The sequence below is a fragment of the Rhinoderma darwinii genome, chromosome 2 (genome assembly GCF_050947455.1).
Source record: "Rhinoderma darwinii isolate aRhiDar2 chromosome 2, aRhiDar2.hap1, whole genome shotgun sequence".
Lineage (NCBI taxonomy): Eukaryota > Metazoa > Chordata > Amphibia > Anura > Rhinodermatidae > Rhinoderma > Rhinoderma darwinii.
Genome location: NC_134688.1, coordinates 307,374,508 through 307,392,715, shown reverse-complemented (window position 1 = coordinate 307,392,715; position 18,208 = coordinate 307,374,508). Strand labels below are relative to the sequence as shown.

The 18,208-nt window shown below is 41.0% G+C and overlaps 74 pseudogenes; all 74 read right to left on the bottom strand.

The window, feature by feature from the left end:
- Positions 1-18: 18 nt before the first annotated feature.
- LOC142745058 (5S ribosomal RNA) lies at positions 19-137 on the bottom strand (annotated as a pseudogene).
- A 67-nt stretch (positions 138-204) lies between these two features.
- Positions 205-323, bottom strand: LOC142743931 (5S ribosomal RNA; annotated as a pseudogene).
- A 67-nt stretch (positions 324-390) lies between these two features.
- Positions 391-509, bottom strand: LOC142745927 (5S ribosomal RNA; annotated as a pseudogene).
- Positions 510-576: 67 nt separating this feature from the next.
- LOC142746428 (5S ribosomal RNA) lies at positions 577-695 on the bottom strand (annotated as a pseudogene).
- A 67-nt stretch (positions 696-762) lies between these two features.
- Positions 763-881, bottom strand: LOC142743930 (5S ribosomal RNA; annotated as a pseudogene).
- A 67-nt stretch (positions 882-948) lies between these two features.
- LOC142747378 (5S ribosomal RNA) lies at positions 949-1,067 on the bottom strand (annotated as a pseudogene).
- A 67-nt stretch (positions 1,068-1,134) lies between these two features.
- LOC142745313 (5S ribosomal RNA) lies at positions 1,135-1,253 on the bottom strand (annotated as a pseudogene).
- Positions 1,254-1,320: 67 nt separating this feature from the next.
- Positions 1,321-1,439, bottom strand: LOC142744200 (5S ribosomal RNA; annotated as a pseudogene).
- Positions 1,440-1,506: 67 nt separating this feature from the next.
- LOC142746433 (5S ribosomal RNA) lies at positions 1,507-1,625 on the bottom strand (annotated as a pseudogene).
- Positions 1,626-1,692: 67 nt separating this feature from the next.
- On the bottom strand, positions 1,693-1,811 carry LOC142743928 (5S ribosomal RNA; annotated as a pseudogene).
- A 67-nt stretch (positions 1,812-1,878) lies between these two features.
- Positions 1,879-1,997, bottom strand: LOC142746377 (5S ribosomal RNA; annotated as a pseudogene).
- Positions 1,998-2,064: 67 nt separating this feature from the next.
- LOC142746773 (5S ribosomal RNA) lies at positions 2,065-2,183 on the bottom strand (annotated as a pseudogene).
- Positions 2,184-2,250: 67 nt separating this feature from the next.
- On the bottom strand, positions 2,251-2,369 carry LOC142744351 (5S ribosomal RNA; annotated as a pseudogene).
- A 67-nt stretch (positions 2,370-2,436) lies between these two features.
- LOC142744191 (5S ribosomal RNA) lies at positions 2,437-2,555 on the bottom strand (annotated as a pseudogene).
- A 67-nt stretch (positions 2,556-2,622) lies between these two features.
- On the bottom strand, positions 2,623-2,741 carry LOC142745899 (5S ribosomal RNA; annotated as a pseudogene).
- Positions 2,742-2,808: 67 nt separating this feature from the next.
- LOC142743927 (5S ribosomal RNA) lies at positions 2,809-2,927 on the bottom strand (annotated as a pseudogene).
- Positions 2,928-2,994: 67 nt separating this feature from the next.
- LOC142745781 (5S ribosomal RNA) lies at positions 2,995-3,113 on the bottom strand (annotated as a pseudogene).
- Positions 3,114-3,180: 67 nt separating this feature from the next.
- On the bottom strand, positions 3,181-3,299 carry LOC142746862 (5S ribosomal RNA; annotated as a pseudogene).
- A 67-nt stretch (positions 3,300-3,366) lies between these two features.
- Positions 3,367-3,485, bottom strand: LOC142745990 (5S ribosomal RNA; annotated as a pseudogene).
- Positions 3,486-3,552: 67 nt separating this feature from the next.
- On the bottom strand, positions 3,553-3,671 carry LOC142746263 (5S ribosomal RNA; annotated as a pseudogene).
- Positions 3,672-3,738: 67 nt separating this feature from the next.
- On the bottom strand, positions 3,739-3,857 carry LOC142746861 (5S ribosomal RNA; annotated as a pseudogene).
- Positions 3,858-3,924: 67 nt separating this feature from the next.
- LOC142744606 (5S ribosomal RNA) lies at positions 3,925-4,043 on the bottom strand (annotated as a pseudogene).
- A 68-nt stretch (positions 4,044-4,111) lies between these two features.
- LOC142746680 (5S ribosomal RNA) lies at positions 4,112-4,230 on the bottom strand (annotated as a pseudogene).
- A 67-nt stretch (positions 4,231-4,297) lies between these two features.
- Positions 4,298-4,416, bottom strand: LOC142746128 (5S ribosomal RNA; annotated as a pseudogene).
- Positions 4,417-5,043: 627 nt separating this feature from the next.
- Positions 5,044-5,162, bottom strand: LOC142746737 (5S ribosomal RNA; annotated as a pseudogene).
- Positions 5,163-5,229: 67 nt separating this feature from the next.
- Positions 5,230-5,348, bottom strand: LOC142746355 (5S ribosomal RNA; annotated as a pseudogene).
- Positions 5,349-5,415: 67 nt separating this feature from the next.
- Positions 5,416-5,534, bottom strand: LOC142744894 (5S ribosomal RNA; annotated as a pseudogene).
- A 67-nt stretch (positions 5,535-5,601) lies between these two features.
- LOC142747000 (5S ribosomal RNA) lies at positions 5,602-5,720 on the bottom strand (annotated as a pseudogene).
- A 67-nt stretch (positions 5,721-5,787) lies between these two features.
- LOC142746298 (5S ribosomal RNA) lies at positions 5,788-5,906 on the bottom strand (annotated as a pseudogene).
- A 67-nt stretch (positions 5,907-5,973) lies between these two features.
- Positions 5,974-6,092, bottom strand: LOC142744605 (5S ribosomal RNA; annotated as a pseudogene).
- Positions 6,093-6,720: 628 nt separating this feature from the next.
- Positions 6,721-6,839, bottom strand: LOC142746875 (5S ribosomal RNA; annotated as a pseudogene).
- A 67-nt stretch (positions 6,840-6,906) lies between these two features.
- On the bottom strand, positions 6,907-7,025 carry LOC142746543 (5S ribosomal RNA; annotated as a pseudogene).
- A 67-nt stretch (positions 7,026-7,092) lies between these two features.
- On the bottom strand, positions 7,093-7,211 carry LOC142746847 (5S ribosomal RNA; annotated as a pseudogene).
- Positions 7,212-8,023: 812 nt separating this feature from the next.
- On the bottom strand, positions 8,024-8,142 carry LOC142746215 (5S ribosomal RNA; annotated as a pseudogene).
- Positions 8,143-8,395: 253 nt separating this feature from the next.
- LOC142745474 (5S ribosomal RNA) lies at positions 8,396-8,514 on the bottom strand (annotated as a pseudogene).
- Positions 8,515-8,767: 253 nt separating this feature from the next.
- On the bottom strand, positions 8,768-8,886 carry LOC142745473 (5S ribosomal RNA; annotated as a pseudogene).
- Positions 8,887-9,885: 999 nt separating this feature from the next.
- LOC142745607 (5S ribosomal RNA) lies at positions 9,886-10,004 on the bottom strand (annotated as a pseudogene).
- Positions 10,005-10,071: 67 nt separating this feature from the next.
- LOC142744907 (5S ribosomal RNA) lies at positions 10,072-10,190 on the bottom strand (annotated as a pseudogene).
- A 67-nt stretch (positions 10,191-10,257) lies between these two features.
- On the bottom strand, positions 10,258-10,376 carry LOC142747861 (5S ribosomal RNA; annotated as a pseudogene).
- Positions 10,377-10,443: 67 nt separating this feature from the next.
- Positions 10,444-10,562, bottom strand: LOC142744934 (5S ribosomal RNA; annotated as a pseudogene).
- A 67-nt stretch (positions 10,563-10,629) lies between these two features.
- LOC142746722 (5S ribosomal RNA) lies at positions 10,630-10,748 on the bottom strand (annotated as a pseudogene).
- Positions 10,749-10,815: 67 nt separating this feature from the next.
- LOC142744133 (5S ribosomal RNA) lies at positions 10,816-10,934 on the bottom strand (annotated as a pseudogene).
- Positions 10,935-11,001: 67 nt separating this feature from the next.
- LOC142745720 (5S ribosomal RNA) lies at positions 11,002-11,120 on the bottom strand (annotated as a pseudogene).
- Positions 11,121-11,373: 253 nt separating this feature from the next.
- LOC142745794 (5S ribosomal RNA) lies at positions 11,374-11,492 on the bottom strand (annotated as a pseudogene).
- A 67-nt stretch (positions 11,493-11,559) lies between these two features.
- Positions 11,560-11,678, bottom strand: LOC142747267 (5S ribosomal RNA; annotated as a pseudogene).
- A 67-nt stretch (positions 11,679-11,745) lies between these two features.
- Positions 11,746-11,864, bottom strand: LOC142745601 (5S ribosomal RNA; annotated as a pseudogene).
- Positions 11,865-11,931: 67 nt separating this feature from the next.
- Positions 11,932-12,050, bottom strand: LOC142745782 (5S ribosomal RNA; annotated as a pseudogene).
- Positions 12,051-12,117: 67 nt separating this feature from the next.
- Positions 12,118-12,236, bottom strand: LOC142743906 (5S ribosomal RNA; annotated as a pseudogene).
- A 67-nt stretch (positions 12,237-12,303) lies between these two features.
- On the bottom strand, positions 12,304-12,422 carry LOC142745760 (5S ribosomal RNA; annotated as a pseudogene).
- A 67-nt stretch (positions 12,423-12,489) lies between these two features.
- LOC142744679 (5S ribosomal RNA) lies at positions 12,490-12,608 on the bottom strand (annotated as a pseudogene).
- Positions 12,609-12,675: 67 nt separating this feature from the next.
- Positions 12,676-12,794, bottom strand: LOC142746319 (5S ribosomal RNA; annotated as a pseudogene).
- A 67-nt stretch (positions 12,795-12,861) lies between these two features.
- On the bottom strand, positions 12,862-12,980 carry LOC142745173 (5S ribosomal RNA; annotated as a pseudogene).
- A 67-nt stretch (positions 12,981-13,047) lies between these two features.
- LOC142743822 (5S ribosomal RNA) lies at positions 13,048-13,166 on the bottom strand (annotated as a pseudogene).
- Positions 13,167-13,233: 67 nt separating this feature from the next.
- On the bottom strand, positions 13,234-13,352 carry LOC142746026 (5S ribosomal RNA; annotated as a pseudogene).
- Positions 13,353-13,419: 67 nt separating this feature from the next.
- LOC142744528 (5S ribosomal RNA) lies at positions 13,420-13,538 on the bottom strand (annotated as a pseudogene).
- A 67-nt stretch (positions 13,539-13,605) lies between these two features.
- On the bottom strand, positions 13,606-13,724 carry LOC142744682 (5S ribosomal RNA; annotated as a pseudogene).
- Positions 13,725-13,791: 67 nt separating this feature from the next.
- LOC142744412 (5S ribosomal RNA) lies at positions 13,792-13,910 on the bottom strand (annotated as a pseudogene).
- A 253-nt stretch (positions 13,911-14,163) lies between these two features.
- Positions 14,164-14,282, bottom strand: LOC142744051 (5S ribosomal RNA; annotated as a pseudogene).
- A 67-nt stretch (positions 14,283-14,349) lies between these two features.
- Positions 14,350-14,468, bottom strand: LOC142743821 (5S ribosomal RNA; annotated as a pseudogene).
- Positions 14,469-14,535: 67 nt separating this feature from the next.
- Positions 14,536-14,654, bottom strand: LOC142746025 (5S ribosomal RNA; annotated as a pseudogene).
- Positions 14,655-14,721: 67 nt separating this feature from the next.
- LOC142744294 (5S ribosomal RNA) lies at positions 14,722-14,840 on the bottom strand (annotated as a pseudogene).
- Positions 14,841-14,907: 67 nt separating this feature from the next.
- On the bottom strand, positions 14,908-15,026 carry LOC142746297 (5S ribosomal RNA; annotated as a pseudogene).
- A 67-nt stretch (positions 15,027-15,093) lies between these two features.
- LOC142744179 (5S ribosomal RNA) lies at positions 15,094-15,212 on the bottom strand (annotated as a pseudogene).
- A 253-nt stretch (positions 15,213-15,465) lies between these two features.
- LOC142744948 (5S ribosomal RNA) lies at positions 15,466-15,584 on the bottom strand (annotated as a pseudogene).
- A 67-nt stretch (positions 15,585-15,651) lies between these two features.
- On the bottom strand, positions 15,652-15,770 carry LOC142746661 (5S ribosomal RNA; annotated as a pseudogene).
- Positions 15,771-15,837: 67 nt separating this feature from the next.
- On the bottom strand, positions 15,838-15,956 carry LOC142744115 (5S ribosomal RNA; annotated as a pseudogene).
- A 67-nt stretch (positions 15,957-16,023) lies between these two features.
- Positions 16,024-16,142, bottom strand: LOC142744711 (5S ribosomal RNA; annotated as a pseudogene).
- Positions 16,143-16,209: 67 nt separating this feature from the next.
- On the bottom strand, positions 16,210-16,328 carry LOC142746476 (5S ribosomal RNA; annotated as a pseudogene).
- Positions 16,329-16,953: 625 nt separating this feature from the next.
- Positions 16,954-17,072, bottom strand: LOC142747115 (5S ribosomal RNA; annotated as a pseudogene).
- Positions 17,073-17,139: 67 nt separating this feature from the next.
- On the bottom strand, positions 17,140-17,258 carry LOC142745312 (5S ribosomal RNA; annotated as a pseudogene).
- Positions 17,259-17,511: 253 nt separating this feature from the next.
- Positions 17,512-17,630, bottom strand: LOC142746086 (5S ribosomal RNA; annotated as a pseudogene).
- Positions 17,631-17,697: 67 nt separating this feature from the next.
- Positions 17,698-17,816, bottom strand: LOC142746901 (5S ribosomal RNA; annotated as a pseudogene).
- Positions 17,817-17,883: 67 nt separating this feature from the next.
- Positions 17,884-18,002, bottom strand: LOC142747009 (5S ribosomal RNA; annotated as a pseudogene).
- Positions 18,003-18,069: 67 nt separating this feature from the next.
- On the bottom strand, positions 18,070-18,188 carry LOC142744195 (5S ribosomal RNA; annotated as a pseudogene).
- Positions 18,189-18,208: the final 20 nt, after the last annotated feature.

The following is an 18,208-nucleotide window of genomic DNA, read 5'->3' as shown; positions in this document are numbered from 1 at the left end:
CTAAACGACATAATAAAAATTCAACCGCACCACGGATTCCCAGACAGTTTCCCACACTGGTACTAGCGAGGCCTAAAGCTGTGTAACTTCTGCGATCTGATGAGAGCAGGCACATTCAGCTTAGAATGGCCATTGACATTAAAAGCCTTAATCCATAGTCCTATTTAATCTATTGTGAAACAAAATCTAAACAACATAATAAAAAGTCAACCGCACCACGGATTCCCAGACAGTCTCCCACACTGGTACTAGCGAGGCCTTAAGCTGTGTAACTTCTGCGATCTGACGAGAGCAGGGACATTCAGCTTAGAATGGCCATTGACATTAAATGCTTTAATCCATAGTCCTTTTTAATCGATTGTGAAACAAAATCTAAACGACATAATAAAAATTCAACCGCACCACGGATTCCCAGATAGCTTCCCACACTGGTACTAGCGAGGCCTTAAGCTGTGTAACTTCTGCGTTCTGACGAGAGCAGGCACATTCAGCTTAGAATGGCCATTGACGTTAAATGCTTTAATCCATAGTCCTATTTAATCTATTGTGAAACAAAATCTAAACGACATAATAAAAAGTCAACCGCACCACGGATTCCCATATAGTCTCCCACACTAGTACTAGCAAGGCCTTAAGCAGTGTAACTTCTGCGATCTGACGAGAGCAGACACATTCAGCTTAGAATGGCCATTGACATTAAATGCTTTAATCCATAGTCCTTTTTAATCGATTGTGAAACAAAATCTAAACAAAATAATAGAAAGTCAACCGCACCACGGATTCCCAGACAGTCTCCCACACTGGTACTAGCGAGGCCTTAAGCTGTGTAACTTCTGCGATCTGACGAGAGCAGGGACATTCAGCTTAGAATGGCCATTGACATTAAATGCTTTAATCCATAGTCCTTTTTAATCGATTGTGAAACAAAATCTAAACGACATAATAAAAAGTCAACCGCACCACGGATTCCCAGACAGTCTCCCACACTGGTACTAGCGAGGCCTTAAGCTGTGTAACTTCTGCGATCTGACGAGAGCAGGCACATCCAGCTTAGAATGGCCATTGACATAAAAAACCTTAATCCATAGTCCTATTTAATCTATTGTGAAACAAAATCTAAACAACATAATAAAAATTCAACCGCACCACGGATTCCCAGACAGTCTCCCACACTGGTACTAGCGAGGCCTTAAGCTGTGTAACTTCTGCGATCTGACGAGAGCAGGGACATTCAGCTTAGAATGGCCATTGACATTAAATGCTTTAATCCATAGTCCTTTTTAATCGATTGTGAAACAAAATCTAAACGACATAATAAAAAGTCAACCGCACCACGGATTCCCAGACAGTCTCCCACACTGGTACTAGCAAGGCCTTAAGCTGTGTAACTTCTGCGATCTGACGAGAGCAGGCACATTCAGCTTAGAATGGCCATTGACGTTAAATGCTTTAATCCATAGTCCTATTTAATCTATTGTGAAACAAAATCTAAACGACATAATAAAAAGTCAACCTCACCACTGATTCCCAGCCAGTCTCCCACACTAGTACTAGCGAGGCCTTAAGCTGTGTAACTTCTGCGATCTGACGAGAGCAGGCACATTCAGCTTAGAATGGCCATTGACATTAAATGCTTTAATACATAGTCCTTTTTAATCGATTGTGAAACAAAATCTAGACGACATAATAAATAGTCAACCGCACCACGGATTCCCAGACAGTCTCCCACACTGGTACTAGCGAGGCCTTAAGCTGTGTAACTTCTGCGATCTGACGAGAGCAGGGACATTCAGCTTAGAATGGCCATTGACATTAAATGCTTTAATCCATAGTCCTTTTTAATCGATTGTGAAACAAAATCTAAACGACATAATAAAAATTCAACCGCACCACGGATTCCCAGACAGTCTCCCACACTGGTACTAGCGAGGCATTAAGCTGTGTAACTTCTGCGTTCTGACGAGAGCAGGCACATTCAGCTTAGAATGGCCATTGACGTTAAATGCTTTAATCCATAGTCCTATTTAATCTATTGTGAAACAAAATCTAAACGACATAATAAAAAGTCAACCGCACAACGGATTCCCAGACAGTCTCCCACACTGGTACTAGCGAGGCCTTAAGCTGTGTAACTTCTGCGATCTGACGAGAGCAGAGACATTCAGCTTAGAATGGCCATTGACCTTAAATGCTTTAATCCATAGACCTTTTTAATCGATTGTGAAACAAAATCTAAACGACATAATAAAAATTCAACCGCACCACGGATTCCCAGACAGTCTCCCACACTGGTACTAGCGAGGCCTTAAGCTGTGTAATTTCTGCGTTCTGACGAGAGCAGGCACATTCAGCTTAGAATGGCTATTGACGTTGAATGCTTTAATCCATAGTCCTATTTAATCTATTGTGAAACAAAATCTAAACGACATCATAAAAAGTAAACCGCACCACGGATTCCCAGACAGTCTCCCACACTGGTACTAGCGAGGCCTTAAGCTGTGTAACTTCTGCGTTCTGACGAGAGCAGGCACATTCAGCTTAGAATGGCCATTGACGTTAAATGCTTTAATCCATAGTCCTATTTAATCTATTGTGAAACAAAATCTAAACGACATAATAAAAAGTCAACCTCACCACTGATTCCCAGACAGTCTCCCACACTAGTACTAGCGAGGCCTTAAGCTGTGTAACTTCTGCGATCTGACGAGAGCAGGCACATTCAGCTTAGAATGGCCATTGACATTAAATGCTTTAATACATAGTCCTTTTTAATCGATTGTGAAACAAAATCTAAACGACATAATAAATAGTCAACCGCACCACGGATTCCCAGACAGTCTCCCACACTGGTACTAGCGAGGCCTTAAGCTGTGTAACTTCTGCGATCTGACGAGAGCAGGGACATTCAGCTTAGAATGGCCATTGACATTAAATGCTTTAATCCATAGTCCTTTTTAATCGATTGTGAAACAAAATCTAAACGACCTAATAAAATTTCAACCGCACCACGGATTCCCAGACAGTCTCCCTCACTGGTACTAGCGAGGCCTTAAGCTGTGTAACTTCTGCGTTCTGACGAGAGCAGGCACATTCAGCTTAGAATGGCCATTGACGTTAAAGGCTTTAATCCATAGTCCTATTTAATCTATTGTGAAACAAAATCTAAACGACATAATAAAAAGTCAACCTCACCACGGATTCCCAGACAGTCTCACACACTAGTACTAGCGAGGCCTTAAGCTGTGTAACTTCTGCGATCTGACGAGAGCAGGCACATTCAGCTTAGAATGGCCATTGACATTAAATGCTTTAATCCATAGTCCTTTTTAATCGATTGTGAAACAAAATCTAAACGACATAATAAAAATTCAACCGCACCACGGATTCCCAGACAGTCTGCCACACTAGTACTAGCGAGGCCTTAAGCTGTGTAACTTCTGCGATCTGACGAGAGCAGGCACATTCAGCTTAGAATGGCCATTGACGTTAAAGGCTTTAATCCATAGTCCTATTTAATCTATTGTGAAACAAAATCTAAACGACATAATAAAAAGTCAACCTCACCACGGATTCCCAGACAGTCTCCCTCACTGGTACTAGCGAGGCCTTAAGCTGTGTAACTTCTGCGATCTGACGAGAGCAGGCACATTCAGCTTAGAATGGCCATTGACGTTAAAGGCTTTAATCCATAGTCCTATTTAATCTATTGTGAAACAAAATCTAAACGACATAATAAAAAGTCAACCTCACCACGGATTCCCAGACAGTCTCACACACTAGTACTAGCGAGGCCTTAAGCTGTGTAACTTCTGCGATCTGACGAGAGCAGGCACATTCAGCTTAGAATGGCCATTGACATTAAATGCTTTAATCCATAGTCCTTTTTAATCGATTGTGAAACAAAATCTAAACGACATAATAAAAAGTCAACCGCACCACGGATTCCCAGACAGTCTCCCACACTAGTACTAGCGAGGCCTTAAGCTGTGTAACTTCTGCGATCTGACGAGGGCAGGCACATTCAGCTTAGAATGGCCATTGACATTAAAATGCTTTAATCCATAGTCCTTTTTAATCGATTGTGAAACAAAATCTAAACGACATAATAAAGAGTCCACCGCACCACGGATTCCCAGACAGTCTCCCACACTGGTACTAGTGAGGCCTTAAGCTGTGTAACTTCTGCGATCTGACGAGAGTAGGCACATTCAGCTTAGAATGGCCATTGACATTAAATGCTTTAATCCATAGTCCTTTTTAATCGATTGTGAAACAAAATCTAAACGACATAATAAAAAGTCAACCGCACCAGGGATTCCCAGACAGTCTCCCACACTGGTACTAGCAAGGCCTTAAGCTGTGTAACTTCTGCGATCTGACAAGAGCAGGCACATTCAGCTTAGAATGGCCATTGACATTAAATGCTTTAATCCATAATCCTTTTTAATCGATTCTCAAAACAAAATCTAAATGACATAATAAAAAGTCTACCGCACCACGGATTCCCAGACAGTCTCCCACACTGGTACTAGCAAGGACTTAAACTGTGTAACTTCTGCGATCTGACAAGAGCAGGCACATTCAGCTTAGAATGGCCATTGACATTAAATGCTTTAATCCATAGTCCATTTTAATCGATTGTGAAACAAATCTAAACGACATAATAAAAAGTCAACCGCACCTCGGATTCCCAGACAGTCTCCCACACTCGTACTAGCGAGGCCTTAAAGTGTTATATATCTGCGATTTGACGAGAAAAGGCACATTTAAGCTTAGAATGGCTATTAACTTTTAAAGCTTTAGTCTATTTTTATTTTTAAACAATTGTGAAAGAAATTCTAAACGACATAATAAAAAGTCAACAGCACCACGGAAGCCCAGAAAGTCTCCCACACTGGTACTAGCGAGGTGTTAAAGTGTTATTGATCTGCGATTTGACGAGAAAAGGCACATTTCACCTAAGAATAGCCATTAACTTTTAAAGCTTTAGTTTATTATTATTTTTAATCGATTGTGAAACAAATTCTAAACGACATAATAAAAAGTCAACCACACCATGGATTCCAAGACAGTCTCCCACACTGGTACTAGCGAGGCCTTAAGCTGTGTAACTTCTGCGATCTGACGAGAGCAGGCACATTCAGCTTAGAATGGCCATTGACATTAAATGCTTTAATCCATAGTCCTTTTTAATCGATTGTGAAACAAAATCTAAACGACATAATAAAAAGTCAACCGCACCACGGATTCCAAGACAGTCTCCCACACTGGTACAAGAGAGGCCTTAAGCTGTGTAACTTCTGCGATCTGACGAGAGCAGGCACATTCAGCTTAGAATGGCCATTGACAATAACTGCTTTAATCCATAGTCCTATTTAATCTATTGTGAAACAAAATCTAAACGACATAATAATAAGTCAACCGCACCACGGATTCCCAGACAGTCTCCCACACTGGTACTAGCGAGGCCTTAAGCTGTGTAACTTCTGCGATCTGACGAGAGCAGGCACATTCAGCTTAGCATGGCCATTGACATTAAATGCTTTAATCCATAGTCCTTTTTAATCGATTGTGAAACAAAATCTAAACTACATAATAAAAAGTGAAACGCACCACGGATTCCCAGACAGTCTCCCACACTGGTACTAGCGAGGCCTTAAGCTGTGTAACTTCTGCGATCTGACGAGAGCAGGCACATTCAGCTTAGATTGGCCATTGACATTAAATAATTTAATCCAAAGTCCTTTTTAATCGATTGTGAAACAAAATCTAAACGACATAATAAAAAGTCAACCGCACCTCGGATTCCCAGACAGTCTCCCACACTGGTACTAGCGAGGCCTTAAGCTGTGTAACCTCTGCGATCTGACAAGAGCAGGCACATTCAGCTTAGAATGGCCATTGACATTAAATGCTTTAATCCATAGTCCTTTTTAATCGATTGTGAAACAAAATCTAAACGACATAATAAAAAGTCAACCGCACCACGGATTCCCAGACAGTCTCCCACACTAGTACTAGCGAGGCCTTAAGCTGTGTAACTTCTGCGATCTGACGAGGGCAGGCACATTCAGCTTAGAATGGCCATTGACATTAAAATGCTTTAATCCATAGTCCTTTTTAATCGATTGTGAAACAAAATCTAAACGACATAATAAAGAGTCCACCGCACCACGGATTCCCAGACAGTCTCCCACACTGGTACAAGTGAGGCCTTAAGCTGTGTAACTTCTGCGATCTGACGAGAGTAGGCACATTCAGCTTAGAATGGCCATTGATATTAAATGCTTTAATCCATAGTCCTTTTTAATCGATTGTGAAACAAAATCTAAACGACATAATAAAAATTCAACCGCACCTCGGATTCCCAGACAGTCTCTCACACTCGTACTAGCGAGGCCTTAAAGTGTTATATATCTGCGATTTGACGAGAAAAGGCACATTTAAGCTTAGAATGGCTATTAACTTTTAAAGCTTTAGTCTATTTTTATTTTTAAACAATTGTGAAAGAAATTCTACACGACATAATAAATAGTCAACAGCACCACGGAAGCCCAGAAAGTCTCCCACACTGGTACTAGCGAGGTGTTAAAGTGTTATTGATCTGTGATTTGACGAGAAAAGGCACATTTCACCTAAGAATAGCCATTAACTTTTAAAGCTTTAGTTTATTATTATTTTTAATCGATTGTGAAACAAATTCTAAACGATATAATAAAATGTCAACCGCACCATGGATTCCCAGACAGTCTCCCACACTGGTACTAGCGAGGCCCTAAGCTGTGTAACTTCTGCAATCTGACGAGAGCAGGCACATTCAGCTTAGAATGGCCATTGACAATAACTGTTTTAATCTATAGTCCTATTTAATCTATTGTGAAACAAAATCTAAACAACATAATGAAAAGGCAACCGCACCACGGATACCCAGACAGTCTCCCACACTGGTACTAGCGAGGCCTTAAGCTGTGTAACTTCTGCGATCTGACGAGAACAGGCACATTCAGCTTAGAATGGCCATTGACATTAAATGCTTTAATCCATAGTCCTTTTTAATCGATTGTGAAACAAAATCTAAACGACATAATAAAAATTCAACCGCACCACGGATTCCCAGACAGTCTCCCAAACTGGTACTAGCGAGGCCTTAAGCTGTGTAACTTCTGTGATCTGACGAGAGCAGGGACATTCAGCTTAGAATGGCCATTGACATTAAACGCTTTAATCCATAGTCCTTTTTAATCGATTGTGAAACAAAATCTAAACGACATAATAAAAATTCAACCGCACCACGGATTCCCAGACAGTCTCCCACACTGGTACTAGCGAGGCCTTAAGCTGTGTAACTTCTGCGATCTGACAAAAGAAGGGACATTCAGCTTAGAATGGCCATTGACATTAAATGCTTTAATCCATAGTCCTTTTTAATCGATTGTGAAACAAATCTAAACGACATAATAAAAAGTCAACCGCACCTCGGATTCCCAGATAGTCTCTCATACTCGTACTAGTGAGGCCTTAAAGTGTTTTATATCTGTGATTTGACGAGAAAAGGCACATTTAAACTTAGAATGGCTATTAACTTTTAAAGCTTTAGTCTATTTTTATTTTTAAACAATTGTGAAACAAATTCTAAACGACATAATAAAAAGTCAACAGCACCACGGAAGCCCAGAAAGTCTCCCACACTGGTACTAGCGAGGTGTTAAAGTGTTATTCATCTGCGATTTGACGAGAAAAGGCACATTTCAGCTAAGAATAGCCGTTAACTTTTAAAGCTTTAGTTTATTATTACTTTTAATCGATTGTGAAACAAATTCTAAACGACATAATAAAAAGTCATCCGCACCATGGATTCCAAGACAGTCTCCCACACTGGTACTAGCGAGGTCTTAGGCTGTGTAACTTCTGCGATCTGACGAGAGCAGGAACATTCAGCTTAGAATGGCCATTGACATTAAATGCTTTAATCCATAGTCCTTTTTAATCGATTGTGAAACAAAATCTAAACGACATAATAAAAAGTCAACTGCACCACGGATTCCCAGACAGTCTCCCACACTGGTACTAGCGAGGCCTTAAGCTGTGTAACTTCAGCGATCTGACAAGAGCAGGCACATTCAGCTTAGAATGGCCATTGACATTAAATGCTTTAATCCATAGTCCTTTTTAATCGATTCTCAAAACAAAATCTAAATGACATAATTAAAAGTCTACCGCACCACGGATTCCCAGACAGTCTCCCACACTGGTACTAGCAAGGACTTAAACTGTGTAACTTCTGCGATCTGACAAGAGCAGGCACATTCAGCTTAGAATGGCCATTAACATTAAATGCTTTAATCCATAGTCCATTTTAATCGATTGTGAAACAAATCTAAACGACATAATAAAAAGTCAACCGCACCACGGATTCCCAGACAGTCTCCCACACTGGTACTAGCGAGGCCTTAAGCTGTGTAACTTCTGCGATCTGACGAGAGCAGGGACATTCAGCTTAGAATGGCCTTTGACATTAAATGCTTTAATCCATAGTCCTATTTAATCTATTGTGAAACAAAATCTAAACGACATAATAAAAATTCAACCGCACCACGGATTCCCAGACAGTCTCCCACACTGGTACTAGCGAGGACTTAAGCTGTGTAACTTCTGTGATCTGACAAGAGCAGGCACATTCAGCTTAGAATGGCCATTGACATTAAATGCTTTAATCCATAGTCCTTTTTAATCGATTGTGAAACAAAATCTAAACGACATAATAAAAAGTCAACCGCACCACGGATTCCCAGACAGTCTCCCACACTGGTACTAGCGAGGCCTTAAGCTGTGTAACTTCTGCGATCTGACGAGAGCAGGGACATTCAGCTTAGAATGGCCTTTGACATTAAATGCTTTAATCCATAGTCCTTTTTAATCGATTCTCAAAACAAAATCTAAATGACATAATTAAAAGTCTACCGCACCACGGATTCCCAGACAGTCTCCCACACTGGTACTAGCAAGGACTTAAACTGTGTAACTTCTGCGATCTGACAAGAGCAGGCACATTCAGCTTAGAATGGCCATTAACATTAAATGCTTTAATCCATAGTCCATTTTAATCGATTGTGAAACAAATCTAAACGACATAATAAAAAGTCAACTGCACCTCGGATTCCCAGACAGTCTCTCACACTCGTACTAGCGAGGCCTTAAAGTGTTATATATCTGCGATTTGACGAGAAAAGGCACATTTAAGCTTAGAATGGCTATTAACTTTTAAAGCTTTAGTCTATTTTTATTTTTAAACAATTGTGAAAGAAATTCTAAACGACATAATAAAAAGTCAACAGCACCACGGAAGCCCAGAAAGTCTCCCACACTGGTACTAGCGAGGTGTTAAAGTGTTATTGATCTGCGATTTGACGAGAAAAGGCACATTTCACCTAAGAATAGCCATTAACTTTTAAAGCTTTAGTTTATTATTATTTTTAATCGATTGTGAAACAAATTCTAAACGACATAATAAAAAGTCAACCACACCATGGATTCCAAGACAGTCTCCCACACTGGTACTAGCGAGGCCTTAAGCTGTGTAACTTCTGCGATCTTACGAGAGGAGGCACATTCAGCTTAGAATGGCCATTGACAATAACTGCTTTAATCCATAGTCCTATTTAATCTATTGTGAAACAAAATCTAAACGACATAATAAAAAGGCAACCGCACCACAGATTCTCAGACAGTCTCCCACACTGGTACTAGCGAGGCCTTAAGCTGTGTAAGTTCTGCGATCTGACAAGAGCAGGCACATTCAGCTTAGAATGGCCATTGACATTAAATGCTTTAATCCATAGTCCTTTTTAATCGATTGTGAAACAAAATCTAAACGACATAATAAAAAGTCAACCGCACCACTGATTCCCAGACAGTCTCCCACACTGGTACTAGCGTGGCCTTAAGCTGTGTAAGTTCTGCGATCTGACGAGAGCAGGCACATTCAGCTTAGAATGGCCATTGACAATAACTGCTTTAATCCATAGTCCTATTTAATCTATTGTGAAACAAAATCTAAACGACATAATAAAAATTCAACCGCACCACGGATTCCCAGACAGTCTCCCACACTGGTACTAGCGAGGCCTTAAGCTGTGTAACTTCTGCGATCTGACGAGAGCAGGAACATTCAGCTTAGAATGGCCATTGACTTTAAATGCTTTAATCCATAGTCCTATTTAATCAATTGTGAAACAAAATCTAAACGACATAATGAAAAGTCAACCGCACCACGGATTCCCAGACAGTCTCCCACACTGGTACTAGCGAGGCCTTAAGCTGTGTAACTTCTGCGTTCTGACGAGAACAGGCACATTCAGCTTAGAATGGCCATTGACGTTAAATGCTTTAATCCATAGTCCTATTTAATCTATTGTGAAACAAAATCTAAACGACATAATAAAAAGTCAACCGCACCACGGATTCCCAGACAATCTCCCACACTGGTACTAGCGGGGCCTTAAGCTGTGTAACTTCTGCGATCTGACGAGAGCAGGCACATTCAGCTTAGAATGGCCATTGACATTAAATGCTTTAATCCATAGTCCTTTTTAATCGATTGTGAAACAAAATCTAAACGACATAATAAAAATTCAACCGCACCACGGATTCCCAGACAGTCTCCCACACTGGTACTAGCGAGGCCTTAAGCTGTGTAACTTCTGTGCTCTGACGAGAGCAGGAACATTCAGCTTAGAATGGCCATTGACGTTAAATGCTTTAATCCATAGTCCTATTTAATCAATTGTGAAACAAAATCTAATTGACATAATAAAAAGTCAACCGCACCACGGATTCCCAGATAGTCTCCCACACTGGTACTAGCAAGGCCTTAAGCTGTGTAACTTCTGCGATCTGACGAGAGCAGGCACATTCAGCTTAGAATGGCCATTGACATTAAAAGCCTTAATCCATAGTCCTATTTAATCTATTGTGAAACAAAATCTAAACAACATAATAAAAAGTCAACCGCACCACGGATTCCCAGACAGTCTCACACACTGGTACTAGCGAGGCCTTAAGCTGTGTAACTTCTGCGATCTGACGAGAGCAGGCACATTCAGCTTAGAATGGCCATTGACGTTAAATGCTTTAATCCATAGTCCTATTTAATCTATTGTGAAACAAAATCTAAACGACATAATAAAAGCTCAACCGCACCACGGATTCCCAGACAGTCTCCCACACTGGTACTAGCGAGGACTTAAGCTGTGTAACTTCTGCATTTTGACGAGAGCAGGCACATTCAGCTTAGAATGGCCATTGATGTTAAATGCTTTAATCCATAGTCCTATTTAATCTATTGTGAAACAAAATCTAAACGACATAATAAAAAGTCAACCGCACCACGGATTCCCAGACAGTCTCCCACACTGGTACTAGCGAGGCCTTAAGCTGTGTAACTTCTGCGATCTGACGAGAGCAGGCACATTCAGCTTAGAATGGCCATTGACATTAAATGCTTTAATCCATAGTCCTTTTTAATCGATTGTGAAACAAAATCTAAACGCCATAATAAAAATTCAACTGCACCACGGATTCCCAGACAGTCTCCCACACTTGTACTAGCGAGGGCTTAAGCTGTGTAACTTCTGCGATCTGACGAGAGCAGGCACATTCAGCTTAGAATGGCCATTGATGTTAAATGCTTTAATCCATAGTCCTATTTAATCAATTGTGAAACAAAATCTAAACGACATAATAAAGAGTCAACCGCACCACGTATTCCCAGACAGACTCCCACAATGGTACTAGCGGGGCCTTAAGCTGTGTAACTTCTGCGATCTGACGAGAGCAGGCAAATTCAGCTTAGAATGGCCATTGACATTAAATGCTTTAATCCATAGTCCTTTTTAATCGATTGTGAAACAAAATCTAAACGACATAATAAAAAGTCAACCGCACCACGGATTCCCAGACAGTCTCCCACACTGGTACTAGCGAGGCCTTAAGCTGTGTAACTTCTGCGATCTGACGAGAGCAGGCACATTCAGCTTAGAATGGCCATTGACGTTAAATGCTTTAATCCATAGTCCTTTTTAATCGATTCTGAAACAAAATCTAAACGACATAATAAAAAGTCAACCGCACCACGGATTCCCAGACAGTCTCCCACACTGGTACTAGCGAGGCCTTAAGCTGTGTAACTTCTGCGTTCTGACGAGAGCAGGCACATTCAGCTTAGAATGGCCATTGACGTTAAATGCTTTAATCCATAGTCCTATTTAATCTATTGTGAAACAAAATCTAAACGACATAATAAAATGTCAACCGCACCACGGATTCCCAGACAGTCTCCCACACTGGTACTAGTGAGGCCTTAAGCTAGGTAACTTCTGCGATCTGACGAGAGCAGGCACATTCAGCTTAGAATGGCCATTGACATTAAATGCATTAATCCATAGTCCTTTTTAATCTATTGTGAAACAAAATCTAAACGACATAATAACAATTCAACCGCACCACGGATTCCCAGACAGTCTCCCACGCTGGTACTAGCGAGGCCTTAAGCTGTGTAACTTCTGCGATCTGACGAGAGCAGGCACATTCAGCTTAGAATGGCCATTGATATTAAATGCTTTAATCCATAGTCCTTTTTAATCTATTGTGAAACAAAATCTAAACGACATAATAAAAAGTCAACCGCACCACGGATTCCCAGACAGTCTCCCACATTGATACTAGCGAGGCCATAAGCTGTGTAACTTCTGCGATCTGACGAGAGCAGGCACATTCAGCTTAGAATGGCCATTGACATTAAATGCTTTAATCCATAGTCCTTTTTAATCGATTGTGAAACAAAATCTAAACGACATAATAAAAATTCAACCGCACCACGGATTCCCAGACAGTCTCCCACACTGGTACTAACGAGGCCTTAAGCTGTGTAACTCCTGCGATCTGATGAGAGCAGGCACATTCAGCTTAGAATGGCCATTGACGTTAAATGCTTTAATCCATAGTCCTATTTAATCTATTGTGAAACAAAATCTAAACTACATAATAAAAAGTCAACCGCACCACGGATTCCCAAACAGTCTCCCACACTGGTACTAGCGAGGCCTTAAGCTGTGTAACTTCTGCGATCTGACGAGAGCAGGCACATTCAGCTTAGAATGGCCATTGACATTAAATGCTTTAATCCATAGTCCTTTTTAATCGATTGTGAAACAAAATCTAAACGACATAATAAAAAGTCAACCGCACCACGGATTCCCAGACAGTCTCCCACACTGGTACTAGCAAGGCCTTAAGCTGTGTAACTTCTGCGATCTGACTAGAGCAGGCACATTCAGCTTAGAATGGCCATTGACATTAAATGCTTTAATCCATAGTCCTTTTTAATCGATTGTGAAACAAAATCTAAACGACATAATAAAAAGTCAACAGCACCACGGATTCCCAGACAGTCTCCCACACAGGTACTAGCGAGGCCTTAAGCTGTGTAACTTCTGCGATCTGACGAGAGCAGGCACATTCAGCTTAGAATGGCCATTGACATTAAATGCTTTAATCCATAGTCCTTTTTAATCGATTGTGAAACAAAATCTAAACGACATAATAAAAAGTCAACCACACCACGGATTCCCAGACAGTCTCCCACACTGGTACTAGCGAGGCCTTAAGCTGTGTAACTTCTGCGATCTGACGAGAGCAGGGACATTCAGCTTAGAATGGCCATTGACATTAAATGCTTTAATCCATAGTCCTTTTTAATCGATTGTGAAACAAAATCTAAACGACATAATAAAAAGTCAACAGCACCACGGATTCCCAGACAGTCTCCCACACAGGTACTAGCGAGGCCTTAAGCTGTGTAACTTCTGCGATCTGACGAGAGCAGGCACATTCAGCTTAGAATGGCCATTGACGTTAAATACTTTAATCCATAGTCCTATTCAATCTATTGTGAAACAAAATCTAAACGACATAATAAAAAGTCATCCGCACCACGGATTCCCAGACAGTCTCCCACACTGGTACTAGCGAGGCGTTAAGCTGTGTAACTTCTGCGATCTAACGAGAGCAGGCACATTCAGCTTAGAATGGCCATTGACTTTAAATGCTTTAATCCATAGTCCTTTTTAATCGATTGTGAAACAAAATCTAAACGACATAATAAAAATTCAACCGCACCACGGATTCCCAGACAGTCTCCCACACTGGTACTAACGAGGCCTTAAGCTGTGTAACTTCTGCGATCTGATGAGAGCAGGCACATTCAGCTTAGAATGGCCATTGATGTTAAATGCTTTAATCCATAGTCCTATTTAATCTATTGTGAAACAAAATCTAAACTACATAATAAAAAGTCAACCGCACCACGGATTCCCAAACAGTCTCCCACACTGGTACTAGCGAGGCCTTAAGCTGTGTAACTTCTGCGATCTGACGAGAGCAGGCACATTCAGCTTAGAATGGCCATTGACATTAAATGCTTTAATCCATAGTCCTTTTTAATCGATTGTGAAACAAAATCTAAACGACATAATAAAAAGTCAACCGCACCACGGATTCCCAGACAGTCTCCCACACTGGTACTAGCAAGGCCTTAAGCTGTGTAACTTCTGCGATCTGACTAGAGCAGGCACATTCAGCTTAGAATGGCCATTGACATTAAATGCTTTAATCCATAGTCCTTTTTAATCGATTGTGAAACAAAATCTAAACGACATAATAAAAAGTCAACAGCACCACGGATTCCCAGACAGTCTCCCACACAGGTACTAGCGAGGCCTTAAGCTGTGTAACTTCTGCGATCTGACGAGAGCAGGCACATTCAGCTTAGAATGGCCATTGACATTAAATGCTTTAATCCATAGTCCTTTTTAATCGATTGTGAAACAAAATCTAAACGACATAATAAAAAGTCAACCACACCACGGATTCCCAGACAGTCTCCCACACTGGTACTAGCGAGGCCTTAAGCTGTGTAACTTCTGCGATCTGACGAGAGCAGGGACATTCAGCTTTGAATGGCCATTGACATTAAATGCTTTAATCCATAGTCCTTTTTAATCGATTGTGAAACAAAATCTAAACGACATAATAAAAAGTCAACAGCACCACGGATTCCCAGACAGTCTCCCACACAGGTACTAGCGAGGCCTTAAGCTGTGTAACTTCTGCGATCTGACGAGAGCAGGCACATTCAGCTTAGAATGGCCATTGACGTTAAATACTTTAATCCATAGTCCTATTCAATCTATTGTGAAACAAAATCTAAACGACATAATAAAAAGTCATCCGCACCACGGATTCCCAGACAGTCTCCCACACTGGTACTAGCGAGGCGTTAAGCTGTGTAACTTCTGCGATCTAACGAGAGCAGGCACATTCAGCTTAGAATGGCCATTGACTTTAAATGCTTTAATCCATAGTCCTTTTTAATCGATTGTGAAACAAAATCTAAACGACATAATAAAAAGGCAACCGCACCACGGATTCCCAGACAGTCTCCCACACTGGTACTAGCGAGGCCTTAAGCTGTGTAACTTCTGCGATCTGACGAGAGCAGGGACATTCAGCTTAGAATGGCCATTGACATTAAATGCTTTAATCCATAGTCCTTTTTAATCTATTATGAAACAAAATCTAAACGACATATTAAAAAGTCAACCGCACCACAGATTCCCAGACAGTCTCCCACACTGGTACTAGCGAGGCGTTAAGCTGTGTAACTTCTGCGATCTAACGAGAGCAGGCACATTCAGCTTAGAATGGCCATTGACATTAAATGCTTTAATCCATAGTCCTTTTTAATCGATTGTGAAACAAAATCTAAACGACATAATAAAAAGTCAACAGCACCACGGATTCCCAGACAGTCTCCCACACAGGTACTAGCGAGGCCTTAAGCTGTGTAACTTCTGCGATCTGACGAGAGCAGGCACATTAAGCTTAGAATGGCCATTGACATTAAATGCTTTAATCCATAGTCCTTTTTAATCGATTGTGAAACAAAATCTAAACGACATAATAAAAAGTCAACCGCACCACGGATTCCCAGACAGTCTCCCACACCGGTACTAGCGAGGCCTTAAGCTGTGTAACTTCTGCGATCTGACGAGAGCAGGGACATCCAGCTTAGAATGGCCACTGACATTAAATGCTTTAATCCATAGTCCTTTTTAATCGATTGTGAAACAAAATCTAAACGACATAATAAAAATTCAACCGCACCACGGATTCCCAGACAGTCTCCCACACTGGTACTAGCGAGGGCTTAAGCTGTGTAACTTCTGCGATCTGACGAGAGCAGGCACATTCAGCTTAGAATGGCCATTGACGTTAAATGCTTTAATCCATAGTCCTATTTAATCTATTGTGAAACAAAATCTAAACGACATAATAAAAAGTCAACCGCACCACGGATTCCCAGACAGTCTCCCACACTGTTACTAGCGAGGCCTTAAGCTGTGTAACTTCTGCGATCTAACGAGGTCAGGCACATTCAGCTTAGAATGGCCATTGACATTAAATGCTTTAATCCATAGTCCTTTTTAATCGATTGTGAAACAAAATCTAAACGACATAATAAAAAGGCAACCGCACCACAGATTCCCAGACAGTCTCCCACACTGGTACAAGCGAGGCCTTAAGCTGTGTAACTTCTGCGAACTGACGAGAGCAGGGACACTCAGCTTAGAATGGCCATAGACATTAAATGCTTTAATCCATAGTCCTTTTTAATCTATTGTGAAACAAAATCTAAACGACATATTAAAAAGTCAACCGCACCACAGATTCCCAGACAGTCTCCCACACTGGTACTAGCGAGGCGTTAAGCTGTGTAACTTCTGCGATCTAACGAGGGCAGGCACATTCAGCTTAGAATGGCCATTGACATAAAATGCTTTAATCCATAGTCCTTTTTAATCGATTGTGAAACAAAATCTAAACGACATAATAAAAATTCAACCCCACCACGGATTCCCAGACAGTCTCCCACACTGGTACTAGCGAGGCCTTAAGCTGTGTAACTTCTGCGATCTGACGAGAGCAGGGACATACAGCTTAGAATGGCCATTGACATTAAATGCTTTAATCCATAGTCCTTTTTAATCGATTGTGAAACAAAATCTAAACGACATAATAAAAATTCAACCGCACCACGGATTCCCAGACAGTCTCCCACACTGGTACTAGCGAGGCCTTAAGCTGTGTAACTTCTGCGATCTGACGAGAGCAGGGACATTCAGCTTAGAATGGCCATTGACGTTAAATGCTTTAATCCATAGTCCTATTTAATCTATTGTGAAACAAAATCTAAACAACATAATAAAAAGTCAACCACACCACGGATTCCCAGACAGTCTCCCACACTGGTACTAGCGAGGCCTTAAGCTGTGTAACTTCTGCGATCTGACGAGAGGAGGGACATACAGCTTAGAATGGCCATTAACATTAAATGCTTTAATCCATAGTCCTTTTTAATCGATTGTGAAACAAAATCTAAACGACATAATAAAAATTCAACCGCACCACGGATTCCCAGACAGTCTCCCACACTGGTACTAGCGAAGCCTTAAGCTGTGTAACTTCTGCGATCTGACGAGAGCAGGGACATTCAGCTTAGAATGGCCATTGACATTAAATGCTTTAATCCATAGTCCTTTTTAATCGATTGTGAAACAAAATCTAAACGACATAATAAAAAGTCAACCGCACCACAGATTCCCAGACAGTCTCCCTCACTGGTACTAGCGAGGACTTAAGCTGTGTAACTTCTGCGATCTGACGAGAGCAGGGACATTCAGCTTAGAATGGCCATTGACATTAAATGCTTTAATCCATAGTCCTTTTTAATCGATTGTGAAACAAAATCTAAACGACATAATAAAAATTCAACCGCACCACGGATTCCCAGACAGTCTCCCACACTGGTACTAGCGAGGCCTTAAGCTGTGTAACTAATGCGATCTGACGAGAGCAGGCACATTCAGCTTAGAATGGCCATTGACGTTAAATGCTTTAATCCATAGTCCTATTTAATCTATTGTGAAACAAAATCTAAACAACATAATAAAATGTCAACCGCACCACGGATTCCCAGACAGTCTCCCACACTGGTACTAGCGAGGCCTTAAGCTGTGTAACTTCTGCGATCTGACGAGAGCAGGGACATTCAGCTTAGAATGGCCATTGACATTAAATGCTTTAATCCATA